General features: G+C 32.3%; 1 protein-coding gene across 1 annotated transcript in view; it reads right to left on the bottom strand.

Moving 5' to 3' along the window:
• LOC111058755 (elongation of very long chain fatty acids protein AAEL008004-like) overlaps positions 1-16753 on the bottom strand; it is an 82950-nt gene extending 66197 nt beyond the window's left edge. The window contains exon 1 of the mRNA XM_039439585.1: positions 16525-16753. The gene's annotated coding sequence lies outside the window, so the exon portion shown is untranslated. The remainder of the gene's footprint in view (positions 1-16524) is intronic.
• Positions 16754-18245: the final 1492 nt, after the last annotated feature.

Here is an 18245-nt window from a genome sequence, read left to right as displayed (position 1 = left end):
GAGGATCGACAACGTTGTTCTCCTACATTAAAGCCTGATATTACAATTCTATATTCACAACAACCCATAAACATGACTTAGTATCGTCTAGCAGACAACAAATGAATTCTAGAATGAATAATAAATCAACAACTGTAACATCGATCAGTTACCGGCTAGAAGGCATTGACAAGGCAGAGGATCGACAACGTTGTTCTCCTATATTAAAGCCTGATATTACAATTCTATATTCACAACAACCCACAAACATGACTTAGTATCGTCTAGCAGACAACAAATGAATTCTAGAATGAATAATAAATCAACAAATGTAACCTGTATCAGTTGCCGTCTCACAACGTTGTTCTCCTAAATTAAAGCCTGATATTACAATTCTATATTCACAACAACCCACAAACATGACTTAGTATCGTCTAGCAGACAACAAATGAATTCTAGAATGAATAATAAATCAACAACTGTAACCTGTATCAGTTGCCGTCTAGAAGGCATTGACAAGGCAGAGGATCGACAACGTTGTTCTCCTATATCAAAGCCTGATATTACAATATTCTATATCCACAACAACCCACAAATATGACTTGGTATCGTCTAGCAGACGACAATTAAATTCTAGAATGAATAATAAATCAACAACTGTAACATCGATCAGTTACCGTCTAGAAGGCATTGACAAGGCAGAGGATCGACAACGTTGTTCTCCTATATTAAAGCCTGATATTACAATTCTATATTCACAACAACCCACAAACATGACTTAGTATCGTCTAGCAGATAACATATGAATTCTAGAATGAATAATAAATCAACAACTGTAACATCGATCAGTTACCGTCTAGAAGGCATTGACAAGGCAGAGGATCGACAACGTTGTTCTCCTATAAAGCCTGATATTACAATTATATATTCACAACAACCCACAAACATGACTTAGTATCGTCTAGCAGACAACAAATGAATAATAAATCAACAACTGTAACATCGATCAGTTACCGTCTAGAAGACATTGACAAGGCAGAGGATCGACAACGTTGTTCTCTCATATTAAAGCCTGATATTACAACTCCATATTTACAACAACCCACAAACATGACTTAGTATCGTCTAGCATTAAAGCCTGATATTACAATTCTATATTCACAACAACCCACAAACACGACTTGGTATCGTCTAGCAGACGACAAATGAATTCTAGAATGAATAATAAATCATTCTGTTCAACACAGACAAATTCTAGACCGAGGAAGTCTCCAAATTATGTTCAATGCTAATGGCAAAATCAAACCGCTAACAAGGCGAATCAAATCAGAATCGTAAAAGCGAAATTACAAAGTCATAATTTGTAATTGAGTTTTAATGAGAGGTCAACTAAGTACAGACTAAATTGAAACTGTCATTATTGTTGATGAGTTAATGAAGTATATGATGTTGTCTTATAAGGTGTGCTGACAGTTTTAAGTGGTAATGATTGTAGTGAATTGTAATGCTGGAATGTAATGTATTTGTAATTAGATTTTAGAATATGAATTTAGGTTGTACCTCACAAAGAGTTCATTGGTCTTAAATGTTTCTTCTTGAAGTTTTCCTGCTTTTTTCAAGTTGTAACATAATTGAATAGCATGATATACATCAATTCTACATCCTTGAAGAGAGAGAAAAGGAACCTTTTCCTCGAAAAAGTTTGGATTTTGTTACCTCATGGCATGGAGTAAATGAGATAACTAAGTAGGATACCTAGATTTCATGTTTCTGTTCATAGTTGAATATCGGGGACCGAGCTTTGCTCTGGTGTACAAAAGCATAAAAAAATTATTACGAAAGAAGAAATTATAATAACAATCATAGTTCATGCAGAAATGTTCTTTCTAATCACAGTAAATTGAGATTAATTCCCAGAGAAATACAAAAATTTCCCTCACAAAGGCTCTGTTGCACAAAAGCCGGTTGAATTTTAATCCTGATTAATTTCAGGTGAACCAAATCAGAGAAGACTATTTCAAAAAGATGGATCTACTGGAATAAATCAGGATTGAAAATAACCCGGATTTTTTGCAACCGGCAACAAGTGCCTGATTGAATGATTACAAAAGTTCAACAGCTGAGTCATAATTTTGACACAGTCCCACACACATGAACTCGCTCACTCACCCCCATCATCAACAGACGACAAAATAATTATTATCAGCTGTTTTTCCAAGGATGAATAATAATTATCCTTTCAATGTCCTTCAGCGAGTTTTCCCAGGGATGAGACCCAGTGCAATCGAATTTTTATATTATAAACCTACTATGTTTTGAACTTCGTGAGAATCGTTAGAGACGTTTTCGAGATACAGTGAAATACAAACATAGAAACATAAAAACAGAAATTGCTCGTTTAATAGTATAGGATTATTGTGATTGGAAGCCATGTTCTTCTTTTATTATTTCTAACACAATCAATGGCATTTTGCCATAGTGTTAGTTGAGATATAATGATAATAATTATTATAAAAAATGAAAGCAAAAATTATAGTTTATAGATTTATAAATTATAGATTTATAGTAATGTTCACGTAATAATAATGGCAGTATTTGATCAACATTGGTGTTGCCATCCTTGTCTATCATTCGACAACGCAGATAGCGCTATCCTTTTCATGCTCTGCAACATTCCTTCTCTATCTGTACCAGATCGTTTTCAACAATGCAGGAATATAATTGTTTCTCAAATCATATCATTTCAATTATGACAATTTATTATTGAATTATTGAAAAATATAATATATTTTTATATAATCCTATTCCATTTATCCTATTCAGTAGTATATATCTTATTCACAAATAAAATACCTCATCAGATATACCGGTATGAGATATTCCGGTATTCTATAGGAGGCAATGAATGGGCAGGCACAGAATCGGCAACTTGAATTTAATTTATTTATTTCATTTATCCAATCAATTACACAATTTTCTTAAAAAATCACTACTTGATAGATCAAAGCTCCAGTGACCTGGCAAGCCAACTTAGCCTCAGCTACGTTGTTCTCCTATCTTTCTCCACTGTCATTATGACTTGGAATTTACTATAGTTGACTATATCATAGAGAAACGATAGCATAAGTAGATATCCCATGGTTTATGTCGCAACTTTTACTGTTATCCCAAGCCGATAGTTCTTTCCTATGCAGCTGTGTGACGCTGGTAGTCTCTGAAATTGTGCCGTTCATACACTATCACCCCAACAAAACAGTAAAAATTGACAATAATCGACAGTAATCAGCTTGAGATAACAGTAAAAGTTGCGACATAAATCACACACTATCACGCCTACAAAACAGTAAGAATTGACAATAATCGACAGTAATCAGCTTGAGATAACAGTAAAAGTTGCGACATAAACCATGGGATATCTACTTATGCTATCGTTCCTCTATGACTATATCTTTATGTTTTCCATTATCAACCAATAGAAGAGCACCAGATCTTATTCTCAACAGATTGTCTGTTCAAATTTATATGTAGAATATTCCAATTAAGGCAACAAATCGAAAAAAAACGGAGCTTGAAAACATAAATTAACAAGTTTCATTCAAAGTCATATCGTTCATTAACGGAAGGAAGTCACGTGGTGTCACTTTTTGTGTAGATGAGAAGTTGATATTGTGGTAATTATTCATATTGAATGGAAAGACTAAGAAATTGTCGAAAAACCACAGATTTATTGATACTTAGAAAGACCGTTTTCGGTTTTTACACCATTGTCAATCTCTGATAAACTCTTGGTTTCCACTTCAAACTATTTGCATCTCTTGAATGGGGAGTATTAATGTTCTTCATAAGAAATGCTAACAGTTTTCACTGAAATACATAGAAGCAAAGATTGGAACTTTCCAAACCTCGCAGGAGATTCAACAGTTTGTACTGAATTCCATGGTAAAAAAATGAAACTTTCCAAACCACACAGGGAATTCACAATGAATATTCTAAATAAAACTCTGGTCCTAAATAGAATCTGAACAATAAAAAAATGAAACTTTCCAAACCACGCAGGGATTTCACGATGAATATTCTAAATAAAACTCTGGTCCTAAATAGAATCTGAACAATAGAAAAATGAAACTTTCCAAACCACGCAGGGATTCCACGATGAATATTCTGAATAAAACTCTGGTCCTAAATGGAATCTGAACAAGAAAAAAATGAAACTTTCCAAACCACGCAGGGATTTCACAATGAATATTCTAAATAAAACTCTGGTCCTAAATAGAATCTGAACAATAAAAAAATGAAACTTTCCAAACCACACAGGGAATTCACAATGAATATTCTAAATAAAACTCTGGTCCTAAATAGAATCTGAACAATAAAAAAATGAAACTTTCCAAACCACGCAGGGATTTCACAGTGAATATTCTAAATAAAACTCTGGTCCTAAATAGAATCTGAACAATAAAAAAATGAAACTTTCCAAGCCACGCAGGGATTTCACGATGAATATTCTGAATAAAACTCTGTTCCTAAATAGAATCTGAACAATAAAAAAATGAAACTTTCCAAACCACGCAGGGAATCCACAATGAATATTCTACATAAAACTCTGTTCCTAAATAGAATCTGAACAATAAAAATATGAAACTTTCCAAACCACGCAGGGATTTCACGATGAATATTCTAAATAAAACTCTGTTCCTAAATAGAATCTGAACAATAGGTCTGTGAGAACGTTTCAAAGATGGGAAAATGATATCTATATGAATAATATCCGGCATTTATCGTTACGATTAACAGAGAAAAAAATGGATGACCTTGAGAAAGCAATTAAGAGTATTTTAAATGAGACCTGTGACTGAGATTTACTTCAAACTTTCAGCATTTGTTGAATTAAAAGCGTGGTTATTATTTATGAGGAATGATGACAGTTAAAACTGGATCTCAATAGTGAAACTCAAACAAATATCTGTTAAGGATTTTGATCAACGACCTCAGATTCTTGTAGACGGATTATGGACACGGTTTATCGATTAAACGATAAATCAATCAATCTATGAATATGAGGTCCGTTTCTATTATCTATTCAATTTCCACGTTACAATGTGGTCCACGTTATAATGGCAGCGAAGAAAAATAAGAGAACAACGTTGTCGATTCTCTGGCTTGCCACTGTCTTCTGTAGAGGATAGCTGTGACCGGTATATCTAATGTGATATTGACTGTTCATTCTTCTCAATATAACCAATATTATATTCCATTCTTCAAGCAAATATATTCTTGGATGCAGATGGAAATAAATTGGAAGTTGTATTTGTTCAAATTAATGAATAATTATTATTGAACGGAAATCTCAATTAAATGCTGTAAATCACCCCGAAGATTCTGCTATTGCTGTCAATATTTGCAGTAGCAGAAGTCTTCGGGGTGATTATTTACAGCATTTAATTCAGATTTTCGTTTAATAATTTTCATTTTTGGATGACCAAATAATACATTTTTATAATTGAATAATTGAAGAATTTAACAGGATAGCTGTTACCGATATATCTAATGTGATATTGGCTGATCATCCTAGCTGAGAATAGTCAATTATATTTTACTCGTTGAAAAAATATATTTTTGGATGCAGATGAAAATAAATTGGAAGTTGCATTCGCTCAAATGCTAATTAAAGAATAATTATTATTAAACGAGAATCCCAATTAAATGCTGTAAATCACCCCAAAGACTTCTGCTATTGTTGTCAATATTTGCAGTAGCAGAAGTCTTCGGGGTGATTATTTACAGCATTTAATTGAGATTTTCGTTTAATAATTATCATTTTTGGATGACCAAATAATACATTTTCATAATTGATATTGAATGTTTTGTTGATGAATTGTATTTCTACATTGTTGAGAGCGATCTGGCAGCGTTTCAGAGGTAGAGAAGGATATCGCTATCTGTTTTGTCGAATGATAGACAAGGTTAGCAATACCATTGTTGATCAAATACTGCTATTATAACGTGGACCTCACTATATTATGAATATGAGGTCAATTTTTTTGTTGTATTTATTCAATTTCTACCTCATACTATCTACAAGATACATTGTTAGGAGCAATCTGGCAACGTTGCAGAGGTAGAGAAGGATAGCGCTATCTGCTTTGTCGATTGATAGACGAGGATAGCAATACCATTGTTAATCAAATACTGCCATTATAACGTGGACCTCACTATAATATGAATTTGAGGCCTGTTTCCATTAAACTTGAATTTTAAAAAACACTTTTGAAGTGAAAATACACTTACTTTTGTAGTGACGATCGTCTCGACCTGTGAGTGAGTGTATTTTCACTTCAAAAGTGTTTTTTTTAATTCAAGTTTAATTTTAACAGTGAAAAAGTATGGATATACAACAGAGTAATCACGCCTGTTTTTATGTTGTATTCATCCAATTTTTACCTCATACTATCTACAAAATTCTCCACTTCCAATTATCAACAATAAATGGGAAGCAATCATATTATTGATAAGGAAAGCTAAGACTATGTAATGAATCTCACGAAATTATACATTTGTACCACAGACGAAAAATTACAAGACATAGCGTGGGAGAAAGGTTATAATTTAGAGGTCATCCATTTAAAAACCTGTATAGGAACTCCTGACCAATCTCAATCAATCTTAGAGTCGTCCAAGCATTTTTTGAACGGGAAGCATTAATTTCATTCATGAGGAATGTTGCAAGCTGATATTAAATCTCAAAAATTATAAAACTCAAATTAATACAGTAGTTTTGATCAATGACCTCAGAATCCTCTATAGTGAGGTCCACGTTATAATGACAGTATTTGACCAACTTTGGTTTTGCTATCCTTGTCTATCATTCGACAAAGCCGGTGGTACTATCCTTCTCTAGGTCCACAACGATGCCAATTATGTTTTTGAGTGTAGAAATATAATTAATTAATGCAGAGAATCGGCATCGCTATTCTTCTATCTTTATCCACTTCCATTATAACGTGGACCTCACTATAGAAGAATCATATTGAGATTCACTTTGGGATGTCAGTGTTGTTGAATATTACTGGAAACATTGATGTGATATGATTGGTACTGTAGATAAAATAGTATTGTTGGTTTTGATCCATTCATGTTTCATTTTTCCATGATATTTCTTTCATTGTCCTTCAAAAGTTTCATTTTTAAAGGAAAAACGTTGATGCTCTTCTTATCTAGGTGTTGATCTTTCTGTTTTTCAGAGTTTTGTTGAAAAATTTCAAGTACATTATAGAAAAACAATGCTGATTCAAATTCATCACAGTTCCAATCTTACCGATTTTTTTTTGTGAAGTAATTGACTTCCTTGTAAGATCTTATACATTAATTCATTGTGATGAGTTTTTCTTCTCTTCCTTTGCTAATGTCTATAAATTGAATAAAATATGGTGAATGAGGGATATATTGAATGGAGGTTTGTGGTTGATCATTGATCAATACAATATAGAAAACTTCAGGGACTGTGTAGGCTACTTGCTCATCATAATTTGAGACTGAATGACTCACCCCAAGTTTCAAGGGACCTAAGAATAAGAATACCATCAAATAATTACATAATGTTCTTTAAATGATTCAAATAATATGAATATTCATAATAATGACACTGAATAGCGTACGATTTATAGGATGATAACTATTTATTCAACAAAACATGTATTTATTTAATAAAACAATATAAAAATCTCAAAGCACCCTTTATTTTTAAAATCTACAAAATAGTTCAACAACTAGTTTCGGTGATTTTAAAGTTTTTTAAAAATAAAGTTGCTTTAAGATTTTTATATTGTTTTATTAATTTAAAAAGTAGCCCACGTGAGTGCAGTGTTTTTATTTATTTATTCATTTCTACATTGATAGATACAATATAATTCTCAACTATGAATGATTGGGGAAGGAACAACAGTCTTAAATCCAAAAACTTTTCCTTTCCCAAATTTAGATAGAAATTGTCCATTCATCTACAGTCAATAACAGTGGGGATTAGCCAATAGAACAATCAATGATACAGTTATAGAATTATGAATGAGACGTCTTCGCTGAGGATGATACCACAAGAGAGTTGGGCTTGTGCGTGGGTAGTAGAGGGATAAAGTTGATGATACCTTTCAATGATATTCTGATCTGTTGGGAAGAATGAATGAATGAATGAATGAATGAATTTATTTGCCAAAAACAAAATACAAAAAAGCTTTACAAAAAATAAATATAAGTATATGCTACTGCACTTAAATCAAGATACATACATTTATTTAATTGGATATAATAACGAAATGATATCCTTTACATTACAAACAATAGTTTTAAAATGAAGATTCAATTTATGATCACATGCATAAGTACAGTAGGTGAGGCAAAACACCGGCAAAAGGAAGATTCCTTGTGCGCCAGTGTGAGTCGTGAATCAGCTTAATCAGGGATGTAATATATAAACTTGAATCTAGCGTATGAAGTGTTCGAAAATATAATTTATAATATGAAGTTGATTATTGTATAAAAGTCAACGATTGGACTTAAGAAAAAGAATATCATTGATTGTAAGGGAAGTATTTACACAATTCAATTCTGCTACTTTGTGAAGGATCTCCCAAGAACCATTTAAATCAAATAGAATTACAAATCTCAGTACCTTTTTAAGTTATTTTATCACAAAATGTTTCGGACATTAATGCCATTTTCATTTGAAACAACAACTTGAATTATTCAAGACTTGATAATGGCATTAATGTCCGAAACATTTTGTGATAAAATAACTTAAAAGGGTACTGAGTTTTATAATTTCATTTATATTGAAAACATCCCTGAAGAAAAAAGCCAATTGAATCATTTTATTTTTGAACAGCAAAGCAAAAATCCATGGGAAATCATGGCATTAGTTTGGAGGTGTAAATAATATTATGCGTATCTTCAACGTTATATTGAGAGAGCTCCAGTTATCTAAATACAGTCTTATGAGGAGTTACATAAAAAGATAGAGGATTAATTTGTGAAAAATTGGCTTTCAACTCACCACTTCCGAAAAATGTGGAAAGAGAATCAAAAATCTGTCTTACCTGCAAATAAACATAAGCATTATCAAATCAAATCAAATAGTTTCATAATTTGTTTTCGATTGTTTATGTTTTGATTTGTTATCGGCTTGAGATAACAGTAAAAGTTATGACATAGACTCATACAAATAGGATTTGTCTCTTTTCTGTATAGGGCTACTTGTAATATGAATATAAAGAAAATAAAAATCTCAGTATCTTTTCTTTATATTTATAAATAGGATTTGCTCTCCTAATCAGATACATAATACATTCTTGATTAACAAAACAAACGATCAAAACACGAACATCAAAAAAAAAATCCTGCTAGGATAATATAGTAACAATATTCAAAATTAACATTAGAAATCACAAAAAATACACAAGTATTATTGAAATAAACGTTAATTTGAAACAGTCATCCATTCAGCTTAATAGTGCACACATTATAGACTTATACCATAGAGAAACAATAGCATAACTAGATATCCCATGGTATAGGGCGTTTATGTCGCAACTTCTACTGTTATCTCAAGCCGATTACTGTCGATTATTGTCGATTTTTATTGTTTTGGCCGGGTGAGAGTGTATGAACGGCACAATATGAGAAACTACCAGTGTCACACACTCACACAGCTTCACGGGAAAGAAATACGTGGACTATTGGCTTGAGATAACAGTAGAAGTTACGACATAAACGCCCTATACCATGGCATATCTACTTACGCTATTGTTTCTCTATACTTATACCAAGAAAAAGATGAAGATAGTATAAGTTGATATCCCATGGTATATTAATTCATTCATGTTCCAAATCTCACTGTTTCTGCACAAATGCAAAAATATAATAAGCATAGCATTAGCTGATGAAAAGAGAATCAATGAGATGTGTTTGGGGCGCATATGTCGGTATGCACCTTGACAGAAACAATAAACTTCGAGGAATAATATAAATTCCATAGTCATTAATGCAAATACTTCAATACCAAATTTTAGGTGGAATCCGAACTTGTTTTAGAAAGATAATAGAAAAGTTTCAACTATTGTTGACAGTTTTAAGACAGTACCACTATGGGAATTCAATCAATTCTTCCCATTCAGCCAATGGTGACAGATGAAAGTGAATTCCAATTAATAAAGACATTAAGAAACTTGTAGAACCCTTTTTACTTTCCTTGCCCTATTACCATAGATAGGTAAGGAAAGTATTGCTTTCCGAAAAAAATTAAGATACCCCAATTTCTAAATTTCTATACGTTTTAAGGTCCCCTGAGTCCAAAAAGTGGTTTTTGGGTATTGGTCTGTATGTGTGTGTGTGTGTGTGTGTGTGTGTTGTGTGTGTGTGTGTGTGTGTGTGTGTGTGTGTGTGTGTGTGTGTGTGTGTGTGTGTGTGTGTGTGTGTGTGTGTGTGTGTGTGTGTGTGTGTGTGTGTATGTGTGTGTATATGAGTGTATGTGCGTCTGTGTACGATATCTCATCTCCCAATTAACGGAATGACTTGAAATTTGGAACTTATGGTCCTTACACTATAAGGATCCGACACGAACAATTTCGATCGAATGCGATTCAAGATGGCGGCTAAAATGGCGAAAATGTTGTCAAAAACAGGGTTTTTCGCGATTTTCTCTAAAATGGCTCCAACGATTTTGATCAAATTTATACCTAAAATAGTCATTAATAAGCTATATCAACTGCCACAAGTCCCATATCTGTAAAAATTTCAGGAGCTCCGTCCCATCTATGCAAGGTTCGATTTTAGATTTTCCATTATCAGGTCTCAGATATAATTTAAGCGAAAAAATGAGTGAAAAAATTGAGCAATTAATGTCCAGTAACATTTTCACCTTAAATTGAAAATAAGCTTGAAATTTGAGAAAATGTTATTATTCAATTGCAAACAGTTGGCAACTGTTGATTCTATTAAATCATTCACTATGATGAGATAGCAGATCTCGTGTGTATCCAGCGTTATTGAACTGTCACCAGCTGGCTCAGATCTTAGAATAGTAGACTTGAGATGCGCGAGAACACTAGCGTCAGGTGATCAATTTTGATAACGGCAAGGAAAGTTGTGTGAGTGCGCCACACCAGATTTTCTTTTAAAGATTTAAAACTTTAAATATAATTTAAAGTTACAATTTAACCATAAAATTAAACTGATTTTGTGAATTTCAATATAGGAACTCATACTGAGCCGCATGAATTGATACAATTGCATAATACACACACAAACACACACACACACAGTCTCAAGCTCAATGACAAAATCAGCTGATAAAAAATGTTCATTGTCATTGATGTGAATGTTAAATCAGCTGTTCGTAAGAATGAAAATAATTTTTTATCAGGTTGAGTAAATCTGTAGGCTCAGTTGAGATTTGACATTGAACTCACAGTCTATAGTGAGGTCCACGTTATAATGGCAGTATTTGATTAGACCTAACATTGGTGTTGCTATCCTTGTCTATCATTCGACAAAGCAGATAGCGTTATCCTTCTCTTGGTAAGAATCTTCTCAGATGATGCTCTCTTGTTAATACCACAGGGAAATTATGCATGCTATCAGAGAGAAAAGATAGGATAAGAAGATCTATCTAATGTTTGAGGAATAAATTCATCCAAATTTTTTATCAAATTATGATGTTGTGTATCAAGTTGGAAGATTGTATAGTATCATATTGTGTTGATACTGTGTCATATTGTGTTGATACTGTAACTATCATTGATGGTAATACCGAGAAAAGATAGCTCAAGAAGATATGCCATGGTCTAGGACGTTTATGTTACAAATTTGACTGTTAACTGAAGCCGATAGTCCTAGTAGTTGTTTTTGGTGGAGCTATGTGACGTTGGTAGTCTCTCATACTGTGCCTTTCATACACTCTCACCCCAACAAAACACTAATAATAGACAGTAATCGGTTTGAGGTAACAAGAAATCGGCTTGAAATTTGGAATATAAACGACCTATAAACCATGGCATATCTTCTTATTATATCTTTTCTCTATGGTTTCACCATAAATGAAACAGTATCATCACAAAATGATACTGTATCACTACACAGTATCAACACAATATGATTCAGTATTATCTTAGCTTGATACACAACACCATAATATGATATCAAACTTCCAAACTGTAGAATGTATTCTACAAACCATGGGATATCTTCTGAAGCTATCTTTTCTATATGGTTTCACCATAAATGATACAGTATCACCACAAAATGATACTGTATCACTACACAGTATCAACACAATATGATTCAGTATCATCTTAACTTGATACACAACACCTTAATATGATATCAAACTTCCAAACTGTAGAATGCATTCATGGGATATTTTCTGATGCTAATTTTTCTCTATGGTGATACTCGTATATTATAGTTATTGTTTATTTACCGATATGGTTCATAATTTGAGTTTCATCCAAATTTGAACGTTTGATCAAAATATTTGTTTGTACATTTGTTTTAGGGAGAGTTATCTCTTGGATAGATTAGCATTGTTTTTCTCAGAGTTCATTAAAATGAAGTCGAAAGCATTGTTTGCAATATGAGTGATAAAACAAAATAAATTAGAGAACAAACAATCAAGGAAGTATACTAGGGAATAGAAGAAGAATTGATAAAGTAAATCGATAGAAAAGAAAAGTTGGAGAATATTATACTATAATGAGGTCCACGTTATAATGACAGTGGAGAAAGATATCAGAAAAACATTGCCGATTCTCTGTCTTGTCAATGCCTTCTATGGACGTTAGCTGATACAGGTTTATTGATGTAATATTAACTGATCATTCTCGTTAAAAACAATCAATTATATTTGATTGAGCCAGAAATTATATTTTTCAATAATTTTGCAATGAATTCACATGATTAAGATGAAATATTTTGTTAATTAATCATCAATTCTACATTGTTAAGAGACGATCTGGCAACAGAGCGAAGCGAGAAAGAGATAGTGCCATCCGCTTTGTTGAATGATAGACAAGGATAGCAATACCATTGCTAAACAAACACTGCCATCATAACTTGGACCACACTATAGGCACAAAAAATGATAAGCCTCCATCGTATTATCAATGAATAATGTTTACTTATATTCATACTGTATACTATGAATAAACCATCATTAGCTGGACATATACCTGTATTATCAAATTAATTCGAAAATATCTATATAATCCCTCTGTGCCGGTTGCACAAAAGCCGGTTGAATTTTAACCGTGATTAATTCCACGAGAACCAATAAGAGAAGCCGTATTTTCAAAAACACCTTCTCCGATTGTTCTCGTGGAATTAATCACAGTCAAAATTTAACTGGATTTTGTGCAACAGGATCTCTGTAATACAAATACAGTAGATGACTATGTTGAACATCGATCATTCGATTTGGAGGAATCCCCAGAATAGATAAAAATTTAACAAATACTGAAAACTGTTCTATGTATTATCATAGGCCTACTTTTTGTTTGGTTTTTACTGTTAGTTAAACTAACTCTCAGACGATATTCTTTGTAAGTAAACAAACGTCAAAAATTCAAAGTTCATGAAGTCTCATGTGTGATATTCTAATTGTTGTGAGTAACATTGATTAAAAATTTAAAAGTTTCTATTCTACGTTGACTCTAGAAGAAATTTCTATTGTGTGTTATAGAAAAATAACCTGTATCACAGGTTGATCAATCATAGGTTATTATAATCTATAATACTAATCTACTATACTATAATCTATGTATAATAAGAGAAGAACTGGCTTAAACATGTAGGGGATAGGAAATTCACGAATGACGCATCATCACGTCTCAACTATTATTATTATTATTATTATTATTATTATTATTATTATTATTATTATTATTATTATTACTATTATTATTTTTATTACGTCTCAACTACTGAACTGATTAACTTGAAATTTTGCATATAGATGCTTAATTTACCGAGGATGGTTATAGGCCTATTTTCAATTCTTCAAGATTTCATTACGACAAGTTCTCAGTTTGTTAAGTTTTAAAATAGAACCTTACGAAGCACGGGTTACAACTCCTATTCTATAATAGACTATATATAGTAAAGGAGAGAACTAGCTTATACACGTACGGGATAGGAAATTAACGAATGACACATTACCACGTCTCAACTACTCAACTGATTAACTTGCAATTTTAAATATAGATTCTTTATTCACCGTGGATGGCTAAGACCTATTTTCAATTCTTAAAGATTTTATTGCGACAAGTTCTCAGTTTGCCAAGTATTCAATCAGACCCTTGCTAAGCACGGGCTACCTGCTGGTCAAGAATCAAAGCCCCTATAAACAAGTTTATAATATTCCCCATAACTTTGAAACATCTGACAATAATTTCAAATAACATTGAAACCTCTTCAACTCTTGCTTACCCTGAGAAATTCCTGAAACCTACGTCAATCAATTTTATACCATCAACAACATATAGCATAAAATACATACATACCATAACAACCTTATTATCTCCTGTAATGAACACATTATATTTCTTCTATAAGCTTTGACAACAATCTCCAATAGCATTATAACGTCTCGAACACTTTCTTAACCCATCTTTAAAACAATCTTTAACCCATCTAGAAAGCAATCTTTAAAACCTACGTCAATCAATTTTAAACTATCAACAAAATAAATTCACCTAATTATCTCATCTAACACAATATATTAATTCATCTATAACCTTTGACAACAGTTTCCAATAACATTGTAACCTCTCGAACACTTGCTCAACTAAAAAACAATCTTCAAAACTCACGTCTATCAAGTTTAAATAATAATTAACACAATATATGTATTGTGTTAATTAATGTTGTATTACCTTTCATCTTATGTAATAATTAACACAACATATTTCCTCTATAACCTCTGATAACAGTTTCAAATAACATTGTAACCTCTTGAACACTTGCTCAACTTAAGAACAATCTTCAAAACCTACGTCAATCAATTTTAAACTATCAACAAAATAAATTCACCTAATTATCTCATCTAACACAATATATTAATTCATCTATAACCTTTGACAACAGTTTCCAATAGCATTATAACCTCTTGAACACTTGCTCAACTTAAGAACAATCTTTCAAACCCACGTCTATCAATTTAAAATAGTAATTAACACAATATATGTGATTACCTTTTATCTCCTGTAATAATTAACACAACATATTTCCTCTGTAACCTCTGATAACAGTTTCAAATAACATTATAACCTTTTGAACACTCGCTAAACTTAAGAACAATCTTTAAAACCCACGTCAATCAATTTTAAACCACCAACAAAATATATTTATTTACCTTTTATCTCCTGTAATTAACACAATATATTTTCCCCATATAACCTCTGATAACAGTTTCCAATAGCATTATAACGTCTCGAATACTTGCTTAAAACTTAAGAAAAATATCCAAACCCACGTAGATCAATTTTAAACCATCAACAAAATATATTATCCTTATTATCTCCTTTAATTGATACAATTTATTTCATCTTCAACCTTTGACAACAGTTTCCAGTAGCATTATAACCTCTTGAACACTTGTTAAACTTCAGAACAATCTTCAAAACCTAGTTTTCAAACTAAAAATAAATCAATTTACACAATATATTTACCTTATTATCTCCTGTGATTAACACAATATATTAATTCATCTATAACCTTTGACAACAGTTTCCAATAGCATTATAACCTCTTGAACACTTGCTCAACTTAGGAACAATCTTCCAAACCCACGTCTATCAATTTTAAGCAATCATTAACACAATATATTTACCCTATTATCTCCTGTAGTTAACACAATATATTCTCTCTATAAGCTCTGATAACAGCTTCAAATAACATTATAACCTTTTGAACACTTCCTCAACTTGAGAACAATCTTTAAAATCCATGTCAATCAATTTCAACCATCAACAAAATATATTTATTTACCTTTTTTTTCCTGTAATTAACACAATATATTTTCTCTATATAACCTCTGATAACAGTTTCCAATAGCATTGTAACCTCTTGGACACTTGCTTAACTAAAAACAATTTTTGAAACCCACGTCAATCAACTTTAAACCATCAACAAAATATATTTACCTTATTATCTCCTGTAGTTAACACAATATATTAATTCATCTATAACCTTTGACAACAGTTTCCAATAGCATTATAACCTCTTGAACACTTGCTCAACTTAAGAACAAATTTTAAAACCCATGTCTATCAATTTTTAATGATTATTAACACATTATTCACCTAATTATCTCCTGTAATTAACACAATATATTTACCTAATTATCTCCTGTAATCAACACAATAATTATATTTTCTCTATATAACCTCTGATAACAGTTTCAAATGACATTAAAAACTCTTGAACACTTGCTCAACTTAGGAGCAATCTTTCAAACCCACGACAATCAATTTTAAACAATAATTAACACAATATATTTACCTTATTATCTCCTGTAATCAACACAATATATCTCCTCCAAATCTGTCTTTGCTTGTCCTAGTGATTCACAAATTCCTGGATGTTGTAATGTTCTTGCACACAAGAGGGATAATTAGTGAGACTTGAGTGGGACTTAAGTAGGACTTAAGTAAAACTTGAGTGAGACTTAAGTGAGTGTCTAGAGCGTCTCTAGCTAGAGCACCTTGCACCGTCCGTCAACCTAACGACAACTGACTCAAATCTTCGGCTCAAATTGTTGGCTCAAGTGGAGTGCTGATGTCTGAATTACGTCACAGCGTCTCTCAGCCAATCACAGCCGTTCTCTCTCACTGCTCCCGCTCTTCGCTCTTTCTTGTTCACCTTCTTCTTCTCATTCTCTCCTTGTTTGTCGTCTTGTCCCTCACCTCTTCTAGTTCTTCAGGTTGATTTTTGATGGTGTTGAAGTCGAAATTCTTGAAATTTGTCGAGCTTCAAATTCGAAAAGCCAGTCTAATACAAGTTGGAATCGCAACTCACTAGCTTCTTGCTCCTTCTTCTACATCTTCTAATCTCGTTTTTCTCCTCCTTTCTCTCTTCTTCTTCTTCTTTTTCTCCTTCTTCTCTTCTTCTTCTCCTTCTTCTTCTACTTCCTCCTTCTTTTTAGGAGGGTCAAGTGTGAGAGAGGGCCGGCTGCGCCCTAACTTCGCCCTCCTAGGTTTTTAATAAAGGCAGCGATTCAATTCAATTCGCTTCTCCTTCCTCTTCTTCTTCTTCTTCTTCTTCTTCTTCTTATTCCTCTTCTTTTTTCTTCTTCTTCTTCTTCTTCTCCTTTCTTCTTCTTCTTCTTCTACTTCTTCTTCTTCTTCTTCTTCTTCTTCTCTTCTTCTTCTTCTTCTTCTTCTTCTTCTTCTTTTCTTCTTCTTCTTCTTCTTCTTCTTCTTCTTCTTATTATTATTATTATTCTTCTCCTTCTTCTTCTTCTTCTTCTCTTCTCTTCTTCTTCTTCTTCTTCTTCTTCTTCTTCTTCTTCTTTTTCTTCTTCTTCTTCTTCTTCTTCTTCTTCTTTTCTTCTTCTTCTGCTCTCCTTTTCTTCTTTGTTTGTCTACTTTCCCTCTTCTTCTTGTTCTTCAGTTTCGTTTTTGGAGTGGGACCCAGGTTTCTCGAAATTAAATCTAACAAGTTGCGAATTAATCGAATTCAACTATATTATATGGGTATTCAAATTATTGGAATTCTTCTTTTTCCTCACCTACTTCTTTCCTCCTCTTTGTTATCCCCTTCTTTCTCTCTTCTTCTTCTTGTTCTCCAGTTTCATTTTCTGTGTCGGTCACAAAATCCTAAAACCGAATTTGTCAAATTCCAAATTTCGGAACCGAGCTCATTAAAAATTGAAATGATGAATCTATATTCAAGTTTTTAACAAGTTTGATCTATATCATTGCAATCAATTTTACTAATATAATTTTTCATTTGTTCCCCAATCTTAACTTCATGGTTTCTCATTGGAAGTCGTTCCTTAGAAAATAATGATATTATCAGGATAAGAATCAAGATAACAGAACTTATAGTCCAGTCAATATAGACATAAAAAAGAGGATGTGCTTGCAATTTATATTGTAGTTCTGATTTTTTAATATATTATTTGATTACATAAAAGAAGTCCAGAACCAATTTCTTCATGCAAAATTTTCTTGTATATACAGAGTGGCCCAAAAACCTCGTATTTTCGGCTCATTTTCCAG

This window comes from Nilaparvata lugens, chromosome 13 (genome assembly GCF_014356525.2).
Source record: "Nilaparvata lugens isolate BPH chromosome 13, ASM1435652v1, whole genome shotgun sequence".
Classification (NCBI taxonomy): domain Eukaryota; kingdom Metazoa; phylum Arthropoda; class Insecta; order Hemiptera; family Delphacidae; genus Nilaparvata; species Nilaparvata lugens.
Note: the sequence above shows the minus strand (reverse complement) of the source record. Positions and strands in the feature narration are given on the sequence as shown.